The 16,729-nt window shown below is 44.9% G+C and overlaps 1 protein-coding gene across 1 annotated transcript in view; it reads right to left on the bottom strand.

Annotated features, from left to right (window-relative positions):
• LOC135983898 (general transcription factor II-I repeat domain-containing protein 2A-like) overlaps positions 1-16,729 on the bottom strand; it is a 984,084-nt gene that overhangs the window by 375,112 nt on the left and 592,243 nt on the right. The gene's annotated exons all lie outside the window — the stretch shown is intronic.

Below are 16,729 nucleotides of genomic sequence, written 5' to 3'. Positions count from 1 at the left end.
CAGTTAACACCAGCTGAGGACCTGCCCAACTTCTCCTTTCTGCTCTCAGTCTTCAGTGTCTCTCAGATATACTCCGTTTTCTCTTATTAGTGCCTCTCTTCTTTCAGATTCTTTTTTTTCTTCTGAAACAAAAGTGCATATCGGATAAGCCTGTAAAGCAACACAACGGATTAACTCAGTGGTTTCCCCAAGCATTCTTAAATCCTGATTCAATCAGACAGTTGCTGCTGTTTCTGTTAGAAGTACCATAGCTCAAAGTGCATGTTTTCTCTAACCGCGGATGGGATTATTTTTATGCTGACAACCTCTTGAAAAGGAATATGATGGAATTAATATCTGATGGATGATTTACCTATGGGGAACACTCATCATCAATGAACTGATAGGTTGGCATATAAACACTATGGGCTAATTTGCTGTTAGTGATTCTCTGGCATTAACAGTGGCAAAAATGCATGGGGGATGTGGCAGGTAGTAGCTGTGCAGAGGGCTGCAGCTTTCCTGACGGGCAGTACTAGAAGTTAGTGATGCTCCCAAAAAAGAGAATATGACCTGGGAAGTCCGGATTCATTAATGTAGCAGCTCCTCTGAGTCATCCACCAGCTTAGCTCCAGTCGTGGTGGCCCCCGGTTAGCTATCAGCTGTGTGTTCTTGGGGAACCAGGGCGCAGTACCCAGCCTGTCTGACTCACAAAAGACCTTCCCCCGCCCCCAGCCTGAGCTTGAACCAAAGCCAATCAGAAGAAAGACCGACAAAAAGCAACAAAAAGGCAGTGGAAGACACACCTAAACCCCTCCAGACAAGGGTGACAGGATTAAGGAAACTCCTCTAGCCTCATTTGCATCAAAGATGGGACAGGGAGGCATCTCCATTAGCATACAGAATGGAGAACAGAGATTCCAAGGCAAGAACCGCACTGAACTCTGGGACCAGAAAAGCAGGAAAGCACTGCATGATGGGGGATCTGTGCTCCAGATGTTAATGAACCCACGTCTGCACACCCCCAGCTCAGTAGTTATCAGACCAATTCTAGTAATATATCCTTTATTGGTATCCAAACTACTGAAGCCCCTTAATTGCATTGTGAGCTCCCTCGAAGGAACACCTCCCATAGCCAGGAATGATCAATTCCTATTGTCTAGCCTGAACAAAACAACTTTGGTATATTCCCTTCAGCCATCAGTTTACCCACAAACAAATCTAGTGTTCTCCCTTGAACCATATTCTTTCCCTACAGAAACCCCTACCCATGCTCAAGTAAGTGCTCTGATGCCTGAATCCAAAATCTGCATCAGTTCCATTGGGACTTCATCTTCTCCTGACTGGTCATGCTGGGGGGTCTGCCTGTCTCCAGCACTCTGAACCCTCATCTACCACCACCACCTGGGACCCTGCTTGATTCAAGCTTCACGGAGTGGTGAGAACCCAGCGCTCTCTCTCTTTTTTCTCTCTCTCTAGGTATAGCTGACTATACCTGACTGTGTGATCAGTTATAGTTTTCTGACCCTGACTTGTGTGATCAGTTATAGTTTTCTAAACCTGACTTATATAATCAAATTTAAGTTAGATTTAATATTATAACTGTTTTGTTTGTTTGGCTCCCCTTATATGGTTATTACCTGGCCCATTCCCCATTCGCTCTGCAGCATCGCTCTTTGTACCTAAGCTAAAGATCCCAGCAGCGCCCAAAAATCCTGTGGTGTTTGCTCATCCAAGTGGGTTACTACTAGAACAATTGTAATGTGAAAGTGGGGATAGGGACGTGCTGAACCAGGGGCATACGAGGGTGACAGCTTCAAAGTGCTGCTTGACCCAGCCTACTGAGTCTAGGGACATATAAGGGGTCAGTTTGGGAGTGCTGATTAACCCAGTTCTCACAGACGCGCTCTGTTAATGTGTGTGTGTTTGTCTAATTCTGGGGCTGCAAGAGCCCAGCCCTGGGGAACCTAGGTCCTGCAGGATAGCTCCACTGGGAGGGAACTTGCAGACGGGAGAAGTAGAGTTCCGCATGAGAACACAAGCGACACAAGCAGTACATTGATAGAATTACAGAACCCCTCCCCCCAGAAGAGTAACCCGAATAAATGAGCATACCCCCAAAGTAACAGGCAAATCTGGTAACACCTCTTAAAAATTGAAACTACGCACGTAGCCCAATCACTGGTGGAGTCCAGTTGAACGAGAGAGGCAGAAATATAACACATTCTCTGCTAACATGAACCTGGGAGTCCGTGATTTGGATGCTCTTTCTGGCTCTGCTATTGCCCTGCCCTATGACAGTGGGCAAGTCACTGCTCCTCTTGGTGCCTCAATTTCTCCATTGGTAAGATGGGAACAATGATACTTACCTTCTTTTATAAAGTACTTTGAGATCTACACATGAATAGAAGGAAGATGTCCCAATGGTTAGGGCACTAGTATGGGATTTGGGAGACCGGAGTTCAAATCACTGCTTCCCCCAAAGACATGCTCTGTGATGTTGGGCAAATTGCTGAGCCTCTCTGTGCTTCTGTTCCTCATCCATAAAATGGAGATACCTTTGCCTCAGGAGGCCGTTGTGAGGCTATAGACATTCAAGACTGTAAAATGCTCAGTTACTTAAGGTAGTGGGGACAATAGATCTACGGGCTATGTCTCACTACTGTTCTTATTAGTTGGTTCAGGAGAATACCCTTCCTGTGAAGCTTTGGATGGAATTTACCCTAGACATACCTCTGAACTAAATAAGGAACAATGATCCAACAGCGGCAAAACAAAAATAATCATTTGAGATTTGAAATGTTGTGTGAGATTAAATTATTAAGCACTTGTCATATTTTCTATAACCTCAGTTTCCCAATTCTGTAATTGTGATGTAGGTAATTTAAGATGGGGAGTGGGGGAGAGTCACACAAGGTCTGGGAGAAGGTAAATTCAGGTCTGAAATGAGGGGCTCTATCTTGTATTATAAAAGCAGCCCTCAGCTGGAGCTGTGGGAAATAGCCCCACTTGTTATGGAACTGTGCATATGTAAATGCTTATCAGGGAAGAAGTAATGAAGAGGATAAATATGATAATGATTTTAGATTTGCCCATGAATCAAAAGATCTTTGTCCTTGAAGATTTAAATTTCACATTAAATATTAACAAAAGAACAAAAGGAATTTCTGCTGAGAGTTAATGTAACTGCAAAACAGTTAATCCTCCAAAAATGAAAATATGCAGAAGAACTTACAGTGGCAGAATGATATCCACAGTGGGTGAAATCCTGGTGCCATTGAAGTCTGTAGGAGCTTTGCCATTGACTTCAATGGGTTCAGGATTTTACCCAGTGGGCCTACATGTCCGAGACAATTTGGAACTAAAAAATGAGTCAAAAATTCCAAGAAATGTTGCCTTCCTTCTTAGAGATGTATATTTAAAGTAAAATATGACAGATACATAAATTTATTTATTTATTTTATTATTTATACAGTCATTTTTATTGATTGTCAATTAAAAAAAAACCTTCTGTGCTTTCAAGTTGTGTATACAACTAGGCTCTTTAAAAACAAGTCGATATCACTGTTGCGCAGACTTCTTGTCTTCCTGCTATCTGTTTCACTCACTACTTGTGTCATGTCTTAAATTGAGACTGTAAACACTTTGGAGCATGGTCTTTTTTGTTTGTTTGTTTTTTTTTTTTTTTTTTTTACTATGTCTGTACATCCCCTAGCACAGAGTGTGCTGCTGTCATACAAATGCTCATTTAAGATACCAGATAGCATGTGACCTGTATTATTATTTATTTTTTAGATTTGTGCTGATAAGGCCCACAATTTGCTAGGTGCTGAACAAGTGTAAAAAGAGGCAGTCTCTACCCCACTTAGTAACCTATATAATAAGATTTCAGGATTGTCATCTATCTGTGTGTTCCCCTGACACCTAGAGAGCCTGGTGAGTAGGTGTGATGCAATAGAAACAGCTACAAACATGGCTGAACACTCTTTTTGTTTAGAATATCACCAGGTTCAATCATCACTGGCATTCGCTCTCTGTTACTATCAAGTTTTTAAGTTCTCAGCCATTTTCTCCTTTATTTTATACATATGATTTTATGAATTACACCCACGCAACAGTTTGGGCTTTTAGCAACTAGTATGTTCTTATGAGTGCTGCCCTCTATTCTATTATAGTCTAGGTTAGATAGATTTTGGCCCTAATTATATGTATATATTTTAGCCATAATTTTTTTATCCCCTCTTTGGGCGTGTCCATACAAATGGTTAAACATTTAAATTGGAAAATAATTAAATATAATGAAATAGGTGCATTGTAACAAGGGATAGCTGAGAAAAATATTCAAGCATATAATATAGATTACTCATAAACTAAAACACCAGCTCCAACACTTATGAATCATGGGAAAAGCCAGTCTTGAAATTTGTGAGTTGGAGCCACCTTTAGTTCAGACATCAGTTTTCATTTTTTTAAAACAACCCTGGGTAGAGTCGAGGGAATATCTTGAGTTTGGGGGGTGGAGGGGAGGGGTGTTTAAATTAAAGATAGAAAATTATACAGGCCAATGCAGTTGAGAATATACCAAAGATAAAAATCTTTCCTTGGGCCTCAATCCAGGAAAGCACTTACATTTAGGCATGCGCTTACGTGCTTTCCAGAATCAGGATGTTTTCCTTGGTAGGAGAAATGAACACTATGTTCTAGGTCCTTTCCATCTTCATCTCTAATTGCTATAAGCCTATGAAATATTGCCCATGTTAGTGTATACTTGCAAACTGCTTACAGAAACTGAAATAATGTTGCCCATCTTTTCAAGCACAGTTGCCAGTTTATTTTCCAGTTAAACCTGGATCTATCCGAAAAGGTTGTTTTGCCAAGTATGTCTGCCCCAACTGCTTTTTCTCCACACTTTGCTGCATGCCCAACTGCCACAGCTGTAACTCTTCTACTATCTTGCTTGCAAGCACATGTTCATCTATACAAATCCCCTCATGCAGCTGAAATGGAAATAAAATCTCAATTGCTTTGAAATGTTATACAATAAAAGAATCAAAGCAAAAAACAAAAACAACCAACGCCCCCTCCCCCCCAACTCTGGCTCACCATCTGCCTAATGCCTGTAGCAGAATGGTGTTCTCTAGTATTTAGATCAAGAAGTTCAGTGAGGGATTTGTTTATTTACTGACATAGAAATAAGCTTGTGTTCCACTGACTCACTATTGGTTTCCAAATAGGATTTTAATGTGCTTTTATAGCATATAGACCCAGACAAAATGTTATTCACCATACATTTATTGCTCTAACTTGGCACTTCTTTGTTTCCGAGTGGTTTTCACACAAACTATTCCTTACAAAGCCAATGTGAATCATGTATTATTATCATCCTCATTTTATGGGAGAAAACAAGGCTGAGAACTGAAAACATGATTTCCTCACAACTGCAGAGGGATGTCAAAAAATAAGTGAACAACAATGATCCAGTGAATATAATGTACTTGGAGTTTCAGAAAGCCTCTGACAAGGTCCTCACCAAAGGCTCTCAAGCAAAGTAAGCAGCTATGGGATAAGAGGGAGGTCCTCTCATGGATCAAAGATACGAAACAAAGGGTAGAAATAAATGGTCACTTTTCACTGTGGAGAGCAGTAAATAGTGGGGCTGTAATGGGGCGGCTGCCCCACTCGTGGTGAATTTAGGCTGCAGCAGGCCAGTGGGTCTGCGCGGATGGGCAGCCAATCAGAAAAGGGCTTACTGGGAGCCAATCGGGGCCCAGATTGGAGGGAGCCAATCGGGGCCTGGCTCAGCCCTATAAAAAGGCTGCTCAGGGAGAGGAAAGTCCGTCTCTCCCAGACCTTCAGAGAGGAAGGTCTGTCTCCTGAGCAGGGAGACCAGCACCCAGGACAGCGCAGTGCTGGGCAGGCTCAGGGAAACAGAGTGGAGCTTCAGCCTGATACCTGCCAGACTGCCAGCCCTGCATAGAAGGGCCTAGCGGGTGCAATGGGGTCAGAGGGGAAGTGTCCCAGGAAAGGCTGAAGGCAAGGGGAGAGAAGGAGGGCCGAGAGACTGCTGTTAGAGCGTCCCTGGGTCGGGACCCAGAATAGTGGGCAGGTCTGGGTCCCCCCGTTTCCCCCTTGTGCTGCACCGGGCCGTGGAGCAGTGGCCAAGTCAGGCTGCAAGCTGCCCCCTGACGTAAGAGGGGCTAGACTTGGGGGTTGTGGCAGGCCGCTGAGGCTGGTGCAAAGACTTCTGTTAAACCCTCCCTCCCCCGGAAGGGGGTGTGGATGGACTGAGGGGCACTGCCGGAGGGCAGTGGTCCTGAAGAGGACGCTGCGAGCTGGAGAGCGGCGCGGGCTCAGACGCCAACCAAGGGCAAGACAGCAGGCGGGACACCACCAGAAAAGGGTGCTCCACTGGACTGAGCTAATTCCCGAGATGACGAGTAGGAGGTGCTGTGGTGGTGAGTCCCAACCCTGTTACAGGGGCCTATAAGAATCTATACTGTAACCAGTGCTGTTCAACATATTCATAAATGATCTGGAAAAAGGAGTAAACAGTGAGGTGGCAAAGTTTGCAGACAATACAAAATTATTCAAGAGAGTTAAGTCCAAAGCTGACTGAATACTGACAAAGGGATCTCATTAAACTAAATGGCAGATGAAATTCACTGTTGATAAATACAAAGTAGTGCACATTGGAAAACATAATCCCGACTATACGTACAAAATGATGGGGTCTAAATTACCTGTTAACGCTCAAGAAAACATCCACTCAATGTGCAGTGGCAGTCCAAAAAGTTAACAGAATGTTAGCAAACCATTAGGAAAGGGATAAATAATAAGACAGAAAATAGCATAATACCACTATATGAATCTATGGTTCACCCACACCTTGAACACTGCATGCAGTTCTGGTTGCCTCATCTCAAAAAAGCTATGTTAGAATTGGAAAAAAATACAGAGAATGTCAATGGGTATGTGTGATGGGTTGGATCACAGAAACCCCCTTGGGAGCTGCCACCTGATGTGCAAAGACTACCCCTGTTCCTGTTTTCCCTGCCAGCTCAGGACTCCAGCACCCTGTCTTGCTGAGCCAGACACTCCCGTCTGCTCCAACACAGACCCAGGGTCTGAACTACTTGCTCGAAAGCTGCAGGTTTACCTGAAAACAGCTTACAGAAGTGTGCTTGTCTTTAGCACTCAGATGTCCAACTCCCAATGGGGTCTAAACCCAAATAAATCCGTTTTACCCTGTATAAAGCTTATGCAGGGTAAACTCATAAATTGTTCGCCCTCTATAACACAGATAGAGAGATATGCACAGTTGTTTGCTCCCCCCAGGTATTAATACACACTGAGTTAATTAATAAGTAAAAAGTGATTTTATTAAATACAGAAAGTAGGATTTAAGTGGTTCCAAGTAGTGACAGACAGAACAAAGTAAGTCACCAAGCAAAACAAAATAAAATGCGCAACTCTATGTCTAATCAAACTGAATACAGATAATCTCACCCTCAGAGATGCTTCAGTAAGTTTTTTCTTAGACTGGACACCTTCCAGGCCGGGGCACAATTCTTTCCCCTGGTACAGCTCTTGTTCCAGCTTAGGTGGTAGCTAGGGGATTCTTTATGATGGCTCTCCTCTCTCTCCTTTGTTCTGTTCCACCCACTTATATATCTTTCGCATAAGGCGGGAACCCTTTGTCCCTCTGGGTTTCCACCCCCCCCCCCACTGGAAAAGCACCAGGTTAAAGATGGAATCCAGTTCAGGTGACATGATCACATGTCACTGCAAGACTTCATTACCCACTTGCCAGCACACACATATACAGGAAGACTCACGGGTAAAACACAGCCATCTGCAGACAATGGTCCTGGTTAATGGGAGTCATCAAGATTCCAAACCACCATTAATGGCCCACACTTTGCATAATTACAATAGGCCCTCAGAGTTATATTATACATTTCTAGTTTTAGATACAAGAGTGGTACATTTATACAAATAGGATAGATTATAAACTTTGTAATGATACCTTACAAGAGACCTTTTGCATGAAGCATATTCCAGTTACATTATGTTCACTTATCGTGTTTTTATAAAACTATTCCAGTTACATTATATTCACTTATTATCATGTTTTATAAAGCCATATAGACTGCACAACGTCACAAATGGAACAGCTTACACATGAGGAAAGATTAAAAAGACGGAGACTGTTCAGCTTGGAAAAGAGACAACTAAGGGGGGATATGATAGAGGTCTATCAAAGCATGTATGGTGTGGAGAAGGTGAATAAGGAAGTGTTATTTACCCCTTCACATAACATAACAGCCAGGGGGTCACCCAATGAAATTAATAGGCAACAGGTTTAAAACAAACATAAAGAAATACTTCTTCGCACAATGCACAGACATCCTGTGGAACTCATTGCCAGGGGATGTTGTGAAGGGTAAAAGTATAATTGGGTTCAAAAGAGAATTAGATAATTTCATGGAGAATAGGTCCATCAATGGATATTAGTCAAGATGGCCAGGGCTGCAATCCCTTGCTCCAGGTTCCCCATAGCCTCTGACCACTAGAAGCTGGGACTGGATAACAGGAGATGGATCACTTGCTAATTGCCCTATTCTGTTCATTCCCTCTGATGCATCTGGTCACTGTAGAAAAACAGGATAGGGGGCTAGATAAACCAATGGTCTGACCCAGTTTGGCCGTTCTTATGTTCTTAGGTGTCAGTATCAAAACTTGGATTAGAAACCATCTTTTCTAGTTCCCACTCCTGTGTGCTGACTGCTAGATCTACACCTCTCTTTACTTACTAAAACAACTATACAAATAATATCTTAGTCAATTTCTTAGAGAGGGTCGCCTTAAATATTTGTAGGAATAGTTCGAAATATCCAGATAAATATTTTTCCTACTTAAATGGAGTTAGTTACTTTCCATGGAAAATTTATGATGAGTTTTGCTGTTTTGCATTTGATTAACTTTTATCAACCAGAACAAAAACTGTTTTTCCCAGGCCATCATTTATAAATGAACCACTCTTGTATTGCTGGTATAATTCACCATAATAAAGCCATGTAAAGAGCCTCAGAGGAATAAGCAATTAACACAAGATATTTTTGTGTGATATTTCCCCAACAATTTACATATTAACACCAGGATTATTACTGAGTGCTCCAAGGCTTCTGGGATTTCAAATGATGTTTGGAAGCGCTCAGGATTCACATGAAAGGAACTAGACTTTTTTTCCTACTTAGCTCTCCATTAGTAAACCAAATCATAGGCTGAATTTGGCATTTTGTTGACTGCAAGACAAACTGATCAAAAGATCAAATTTAGACAGCAGGTTTCAGTGCTTTTGGTTAAATTTCTAATAAAAATCTGAAAGTGGCATTTTTAGCTGAATGGCAAAAGTAAAAAAAATTGCACTGAGTTCTTGCTCTTGACATGTGGAATTGATTTTTCAGTCCTCTGAGAAGGCCTCTTTGTATAAATTAAGGAGTCTTTAGTGGCAAATCTGAAAGTTGTTGACTCCCGCAGGAATATATTTATGCACTTGGTCCTGTTGTGTTTGTTTTAGTAAATATATTTTTTTTAATTCTTTCCTATTGTAAAGACCTTTTGCAGAAGAGGAGAGAGAGAGTGAGAGATCAATGAAAATGTACATTCAAAGACTTTGAAAGCAAAAGAGAGCTTGAAAGGTCATTAAAAAGTAAAGTGCACAAATAAAATTTGTATGCCTTTGTTATTTTTACTGTGTGTTCCCAAGCACGCATACATACACTGCAATTTGCCTTTCACACTGAATTTCAGCATAACAACCAATACTTTAAAAAAGGTAATATAACAAAGACAGAATTTTTTTTCTCTGCAGCTCAGAACCTCTGCCTCTCCTTTGGTGCCTTCCTTTCAAAGTACAAATATACCCTGGATTCCCCAATAGTCAAAAACATCACTCTTGTCCTTACTGTCTTTCCAGCTACTCCCTCCACTCCATTAGTCCTTTCACCTCTCAGGCCTTGGCTACACTTGCAGATGTACAGCGCTGTGAGTTAAACCTGACTTCGTACAGCTGAGTAGGGAAAGCGCTGCAGTCTGTCCACATTGGACAGCTGCCCAGCGCACTGTCGTGGCCACATTTGCAGCATTTGCTGCGCCATTGGGAGCGGTGCAGTATGGCCAGCTATCCCACAGAGCACCTTTTCCCATTCTGGCACCGTGGGTTGTGGGAAGGGGACGTGGGTGCGGGGCATTCTGGGTCCTGTCCCAATGCCCCGTGATGCATCGCTTCGCATCCCAGAAATCCCTTTGTTTCCGTCCACCTTTGGCGCCATCTTTCAACAGTTTCTGTGAAGCGCGATCTGTTGTCGGCGGGAAATGGAGTCTGAACTGCTGAGGCGTATGTTGACTTATCTCGCCAGCACGTCACGTTTGGCTGTCGAACTATTCCTTAAGATCCAAAGTGACAGTGAGAGTGAGGAGTCTGATGATGCTATCGAGCCGCGTAACGCATACGACACAAAATTGCTTGTGGCATTCACGGACATGCTCAGCACTGTGGAACGCCGCTTTTGGGCTTGGGAAACAAGCACCGAGTGGTGGGATCACATTGTCATGGAAGTCTGGGATGACGAGCAGTGGCTGCAGAACTTTCGGATGAGAAAAGCCATTTTCATGGGACTGTGTGAGGAGCTCGCCCCCACCCTGTGGTGCAAGGACACGAGATTGAGAGCTGCCCTGCCAGTGGAGAAGCGGGTGGCTATTGCAATCTGGAAGCTGGTAACTCCAGGCAGCTACCGGTCGGTCGCAAACCAGTTTGGAGTGGGAAAGTCGACCGTTGGAATCGTGTTGATGCAAGTTTGCAGGGCCATTAATCACATCCGACTCAGAAGAACCGTGTCTCTGGGTAATGTGCAGGAAATAGTGGATGGCTTTGCACAAATGGGGTTCCCTAACTGTGGAGGGGCGATAGATGGGACGCACATTCCTATTCTGGCACCATCCCACCTAGGATCTGAGTACATTAATCGGAAGGGGTATTTCTCTATGGTTCTCCAGGCGCTTGTGGATCATCATGGGCGTTTCATTGACATTAACACAGGCTGGCCCAGAAAGGTGCATGACGCACGCACCTTTCGGAACACTTGGCTGTTCAGGAAGATGCAGGCTGGGACTTTTTTCCCAGAGCAGAAGATCACAGTAGGGGAAGTCGAAATGCCCATTGTGATCCTTGGAGATCCCGCTTACCCGTTAATGCCATGGCTCATGAAACCCTACACAGGGAGCCTTGACAGCAGCAAGGAACGGTTCAACTACAGGCTGAGCCGGTGCTGAATGACTGTGGAGTGTGCCTTTGGTCGTTTAAAGGGTGATCTCTGTATGGGAAGCTGGACTTGGCCGAAAACAGCATCCCTGCAGTTATATCTGCATGCTGTGCCCTCCATAATATTTGTGAAGGGAAGGGTGAAAGCTTCACTCAGGCATGGACCTCTGAGGTTCAACACCTGGAGGCTGAATTTGCACAGCCAGAGAGCGGGGCTATTACAGGGGCCCAGCCCAGGGCTGCAAGGATTAGGGATGCCTTGAGGGAGCAATTTGAGGCTGAAAACCAGCAGTGATATCTGGTGCCCTGCACGGGAGTGAAGTGCAGTAGTTCCAATCTTTAGGAATCAGTGTTTGCTAAGCAAACAAGCAGACTTGCAGTGCCTGTTTATTTGTAAGGAGTCTTTTAATTTATGCAATAATAAAGAATGTTTTCAAAGCCAAAAAATCCATTTATTGAAAAGAAAAAAAAATTATTGAAAAGAAACAAGGGGATGGAGTGGGGAACAGTACAATCACAGATTCGCATATGTCCTGTCTGGTGTGCTGTGCAGTGAGTGCTGCACTTCAGGACAGCTATACTGCATGGTGATGGGGGTTGAGTGCAGAGGGTAAGGGTCGTGGTTTTCAGGGCTGGGTGGTGAAGATACTGGTGTTGGAGGCAGCTGGTGGTGTGAAGAACACGGAAGTTGGGGAAAGTGAGTTGGAGGTGACAGAAAGAGTTTTGGGACAAGGGCTGTGGGGGGGTGGCATTTGCGCTTGCGGTACTACTCCTTCTGCATGACTACGAGCTCCTGGATAGCGTCTGCTTGGCGCTCCAGGATGCTTATGAGCCGATCCGTGCTTTGCTGCCGGTGCTCGGTGCTTTGCCGCCGGTGCGCTGCGTTTTCCTGGCGGATCCTGCTTTCTCTCTCCCTCCAGTTCTGTGCTTTCTCATTCTCTTTAATAGATTGCTGCATCACTTCTTGCAGCATGTCTTCTTTGCTTTTTCGCGGTCTCTTCCTGAGTCTTTGCAGTCTCTGAGCAGGCGATAAGAGGGACGGCTGAGGTCTCAAGGTTGATGCAGCTGTATAGGCAAAATGCAACATTTAACAGAGGCAGCATTGTTTATACCAGACAGAGTAATGATTCTACTTAAGGAGTAGAAAACACACAGGGTCTACACAACAGCATAATTTTCCCATCCGAAACAGAGCACACACATCCCACGGGAGCCTCAAAATGGTGAGTAAGGGGGACTGATTGTTTCATGGCTGCACTGTCCTCTGGGTTTCTGTGCCTTGGGGAGAGCCAACAGCTTCAGAGGGCACCTACACGGAACACTGTCCCAACATTTTCCACAGGAGTTCGTCCTGGACGATATCTCGCTGCTGAGGGTGACCTGGAAAGCAAAGGAGGGTCTTCTATTGCAATGTGGCTTCCACCCTGGCCCATATGCAGCTTGCCTGTGTGCAGCAATGGTCCCCCCGCCCCTCACGGCATAGTGGTGCGGACATGTTAGCCTGGCTGGGACAAGGACCACGTTGGCTCTCCCGATAAACCTGCGCAAGCGCATTGCACACGTTCTGGATGAGACATTCAAGGAGATTACCGAGGCCGATTACCGCGATGTGATAAACCACATCAATGCACTATTCCGCATCTAGGCATGCATGCCTAACCCTCCTCTCCCAAGGAGCCCGCACCGAAAAAATTCCTTCCCGAAAAAAAACTGCTTACCAGGAACCTGCTCTTCTGTTTGTCCTCCACCAAGTACCGGCCGCTGCAACTGGCTACCTTCCTACTGGCTCGAGAAGAGCTCCTGGCTGCATGGCTCCAGGGATTCTGGCCCACCACCCTCACTCCCGTTTTTCTCCTCCTCCTCCTCCCCCCCCCCCCCACCGGCTCTGAAGTGTCCATGGTGGTGCTCGGAGTGGAGGTGGGGTTAACCCCAAGTATCGCATCCAGCTCTTTCTAGAATCGGCAGGTCGAGGGGGGGAGCACCTGAGCGGCTGTTTGGGTCGCGGGCTTTGCGGTAGGCACTCCACAGCTCCTTCACTTTAATCCTGCACTGCAAGGGCGTCCCAGTCATGGCCCCTTTCCATCATGTCCCCTTTCCATCATGTCCTTTGATACCTTCCTGAAGGTATCGTAATTCCTACGGCTGGAGCACAGCTGGGACTGGACAGCTTCCTCCCCCCAAACACTGATGAGGTCCAGCAGCTCACCATTGCTCCATGCTGGGGCTCGCTTGGCGCGTGGAGGCATGGTCACCTGGAAAGATTCGCTGATAGCACTCCACGCCACGCCGGGCTGAGCAAACAGGAAGTGGATTTTTAAAATTCCCAGGGAATGTAAAGGGTGGGTCACGTGGTTGGTTACCTGAGGCCAGGGCAGTAGAGTTTGAACTGATGTCCAGAGTGGCTAGAACAGGCATTGTGTGATACTGCTGAATACTTCTGGAGGCCAGTCACAGCGCATTGGACGGCCACACTGGTGCCGCAGCGCTGCAGCGGCAGCGCAATACATGCTATTCCTCTCAGGGACGTGGAGTACATGCAGCGCTGCAACCACAGAGATACAGCGCTGCAAATGCCTTGCCAGTGTGGATGGGGAGTGAGTTACAGCATTGGGGGAAGCTTTTCAGCGCTGCAACTCGCAAGTGTAGCCAAGGCCTCAGTTCAACAAATCAGCCCTTTACAGTTGTTGCCTTCACTTTCTTATCTCCAGTGACATCCTGGATCTTTTCCAACAATCTTTTAACCCTCCATTGTTCTCACCAAGGTGATTAGTTACTTTTTCCTCACCAATTCTGAGAGCTATCGTCCATCTGCTTCCTCTGTCATCTGTCCACTACTTGGTATCATCAGCTTTGCATTCTCCTTGGTCTTTCATGAGTCTCATGTCCCTGATTGATCCTTCATATTTGATGCATCCTTTTCTTACCCTCACTGTGCAGGAGAACTTGGTTCTTGAGCAATTCCTCTTCCTTCCTCACCCCCAATCTGATCTCTAGAGGTCCTCATCCACTCTCCTAGTTTCACCTATCATCTCTGTGCTGATAGCTTACAAATTGATGATGCTTGTTCACTCCTCATTTGTTTCTCCTGTCCAATCCCTCATTTCAGCCTGTGTTTCTAACATTTCTTCCTGGTTGTGTAAGCATCAGTTTAAGCACAAAATGGCTAACTTAAATATTTAGGCATCTAAATCCCAGTTTTAGGTACCACTGCAATTTACACAGCCCCCACTTGACTGCCGCCTAATACTGTAGACATCTAAACTCATTCAGCACCTAAATTTTTGCTGTAAAAGTCTCCTAGCTGCCTACGTTTCTGCCTTAGGGCATACACACTGCTGCCTCACTCTAGGCATTGGGATGCTTATTCCTCCCTAAGCCCCAGTGTGAGCCACAAATTGGGGGAAGATAGACAGAAGTGCACCTGTCTCACCTGCAGAGCCAGATCTGGAAGGTGTGCTCAGAGGCTGCCTACTGGATCAGGTCCCATTCAAAATCCAGTGGTGGTGTCCACCATATAGCTTTTATCCCATGGTTAGAGCACTGGCCCGAGATAGACAAGACCCATGTTCAATGTCCCCTCTGTCTCTGAGGGTGAAAAAGGATTTGAACAGGGCTTTCCCATCTTTCAGGAGAGTGTGCTAGCTATTGAACTGTGGGATATGCTGATGTGGGGCTCCCTCATTTTCTCCTGTTGGAGCTGCTGCACTTTGAATACCTACTTAGTCTTTAGGCCAGAAAGAGAGTGACTCTATAGCCTGGGTTTAGGACCCAGACTCCCTGCGGCTATGACTCTAATTATTTATGCACAGTGGAATAGCTTCAATAGGAGAGATTGAGGAAGCCTCACACCAGAGTATCTCATAGGACGGGCAGAGAAGGGAATTGAACATGGGTCTCTGACCATCTAAGGTGAGTGCGCTAACCACTGACCTAGAAGTTATAGGGTGAGCGTCACCCTCTGCTTCCTTTCCTCCCCACCCTGCCCATTTGTGTGGCGTGAGGCAGGTGCCTAACTCATTCTCATAAGAAACAACTTAGGTGCCTAAGCCACCTGACTCCAGGAGCGGTGTTCCTGGTTATGGATCACTAGCAGAAATATGTGCTTCCCTGGAGATGGAAATAGGCACCTGATTCCATAAGAGGGGCAGGGTTTAGGCTACACCTCTCTTATTTGCGTCTCCCATTGGCTATCTTAGGCATCTTTACAACTGGTATGCTGACTTTTGTTGATCCCATTCTTAGGTGCCTGTCTCACCTCATTCATTGTATAGAGAACCTACGTACCTAACTCAGGCATTGTGGATCACATTGATTGTCTAGGCACCTAAAAATTAGGCATTGCAGCACTCAGTATCACAAAACCTAAGTCTCTTTGTGGATTCAGGCCTAAAGTACTACTCAATTTAATGGTATCACAATCAGGGCTTTATTCGGTCGAGGGAACTGATATACCTGCAAGTGGGACTGGCACATTCCGTCCTATAGAATCAGTTGTATGCGCATGTATACACACACACACACCACACAGTCGTGCAGTCAGCAGTTTCTCAGTAACTTAATACAATAGAAACCCTAAATTGAACTGGAGTAAATGTTAGGAATATTGTACACAATACAGTAATTTCATGATACCTTGATATTATTACAAAAAGTCTTAGAAAACAAAGTCATACAAGCTAAAGATCTCTTAATGTTTGCACATTACTGGGCATTTCATCATCATCATCGTCATCAAAGTATTCATAAGATTTAGATCCATACTGCTTTGCACTCACACTGCAGAATTTCTACAGTCAGGAATACAGTCTAGCAATAAGCACGCCTAAAGTCCCTCATTTGGGCAGCCAGCAGAGATTTTGCCTGGCTGACTTAAAGTGCTCTGACAACTGGAGGAGGTTTTCAAGAAGTTTTAGAGCCTACATGTTGGAAAATCTGCTCACATTTTGGCATGTGCTGCGTGTCTGGGTGAAAAGCCAGTGGAATTTTCAAAACCACATAGCATCCATTTTGCTTTACCAATCCTGTTCTCCCTGCCAGGGAAGATGTAAGTGCAAGTGAACAATGTAATAAGAAGTTATATATAATAGTACTGGACCAGAACTTTTAGGCATTTACAAAAGTCACAAGAAGAATGGCTTGGTTACTTTCTTGAAATGGGGCTGTAGTTATGAACAGTGCAGATTCCAAACCTGTAGGATTCAATTGTTTTCTGTAAGGTCCCTGGATGGGGAGCAAAGGATACAGGGAGTTGTCAGCCAGGGTTTGCACCAGCAATGCAAGGAACCCATCTGGGTGGGGTTCCTTTGGCTGGCCATGCACATAGACTGTCCAATGGACAATCTGGGCAGAGGCAGGACCAAAAAAACTGCTGTTGGGAGAAGGTGGGGGTATGTAAATGGTAAAGACAACGAGGAATGCTCATTTGCA

The sequence above is a fragment of the Chrysemys picta genome, chromosome 5 (genome assembly GCF_011386835.1).
Source record: "Chrysemys picta bellii isolate R12L10 chromosome 5, ASM1138683v2, whole genome shotgun sequence".
NCBI lineage: Eukaryota > Metazoa > Chordata > Testudines > Emydidae > Chrysemys > Chrysemys picta.
This window is presented reverse-complemented; position numbering and strand designations above follow the sequence as displayed.